Below are 2,020 nucleotides of genomic sequence, written 5' to 3' on the forward strand. Positions count from 1 at the left end.
TGTTACTTATTCTTTGTCTGGTATTGTGCTGTTTTCCGTATTTTGTTACTTGTTCTTTGTCTTGTATTGTTTACTGTATTCTGTGTTTTGTTACTTATGATTTGCCTCTGTATTATGTTAAAGTAAAATGTTCTTGAGCTTGACATAGGGATAGTGATCCAGCGGCATTAGTTCACTTCTCATAAAGCTGTATATTTTAGAAGGTGAAAGACCTGGATCCTTTATACTATGTATACAGATGCCTTATGTTATGAATTTCCGTGTCACATGTCCATTGTCCTTGAGTTCATTTTAATAGTTCAGTGACTTTTGGAGAAAAAAAAGTTTTTTGTACTGTTAATTTCTCTCTTATTATTAGTAATAGGATAACTATATGAAGTATGCGCGTACTTTGCAAGGTCATCATGCCTGTCAGACAGTTTTCACTTCACCTCGACCTCATTTCATGGCACAGTGAACAAGGTCAAGTTTTGGAGGTCAAGTCCATATCTCAGATTATGAGATACTATAAGCAATAGGTCAAGTATATTTAGTGTATGGAAGGATTGTAAGGTGTACATGTCCAACTGGCCGGTGTCGTCTGACCTTAACCTCATTTTCATGGTTAAGTGGTTAAAGCTAAAAAAAAATATTTTGGTCTGTTTCTCTTATACTGTATGCAAAAGGTATACTATATTTAGTGTATGGAATGATTGTAAAGTGTACATGTCCAACTGGCAGTTGTCATCTGACCTTGAACTCATTTCCAATGTTCTGTGGTCAAAGTTAAGTTTTTGAATTTTGGTCTTTTTTTCTAATACTATATGCATTAGGTCAACTACATTTGGTGTATGGAAATATTTTATGATGTACATCTCTGCCTTGCATGGTTCACCTGACCTTGACCTCATTTTCATGGTATATTGGTTTATGTTTAGTTTTCTTGGTTAAGTCTATTTCTTAGAAACTATAAGCAATAGGTCAACTATATTTAGTGTATTAAATGATTGTAAGGTGTTATGTATTTCTCATTTGGTTAATATGATCTTGACCTCATTTTCTTGGATCATGTTAAGTTATGTGATAGTTGTAGTAAAGCTTTATATTTAGGACTATTACCATAATATCAATGGTTAGTAAAGAAGGCCTGACATTTCAGGGTGTGCACTCTTGTGAATTATTTTGTATATACCTTGTAACCTAAAAACCATTACTGATTCATGAAAGAAGAGTGGTCAGTTAAATACTGTGGTATGTTCATGGGCATTGCTGTTTTATTGAAAAGTCTTACTTACATTGAGAACTTGATTTTATGGTTTAAAAAATGTTTCCTTACAAGCTTAAAGTCATATGAAACGAGTGAGTGGTGAAAAATTATGTTTATCCAATTCTTGAACCAATGCATGTATATATTATAAACTTAGTCCTCTGTGCACGATTTTATCATTATTTTCACAAGTATATCATATAATCGTCAATTTTTTCTCTCTCTGTTTGTTATGATTTAACAAATATGGCTGCTCATTAAATGCCGTGTTTTAAAGCCGAGTTTTACCGATTGTCACCTTATGGTAAACAAATCACAAAAAGCATGGGTATTGAGGACGTGTTTAACATGTATAATCAGATATTTGTTTAATTCAATGACAGATCCATTCGTATTGCGATCACCAGATTTTTACAAGGAGGGTTACGCTCTGGTCAATATGCATACGGAAAATATGTCGGCAAATTGCTTCCTGGAAGTAAGCAATTAAAAATAAGTAAACTTCTTCTAAATGTGGACAAATTAAAGAATTTTCCTCAGAAAAAAGTATATGTACATAAGTTGTATAATGAAAACTATCCATTTAGTTATGAAAAACATATGCATATTTTTTTTTTTAATTTGAGGTTTCTTATGACTTTAAGCCTAAAGGAAATGTATAATTCTTAAAACTCAAATTTTGTTTTTGTTTGTTTGTTACTACCTTTAAATTCATTGAAAATGGGTACCCAACAAACGAAAATACACCCACAGTAATATGAATAATATTCCAAC

This window comes from Mytilus galloprovincialis, chromosome 3 (genome assembly GCF_965363235.1).
Source record: "Mytilus galloprovincialis chromosome 3, xbMytGall1.hap1.1, whole genome shotgun sequence".
In the NCBI taxonomy this organism is placed as follows: Eukaryota; Metazoa; Mollusca; class Bivalvia; order Mytilida; family Mytilidae; genus Mytilus; species Mytilus galloprovincialis.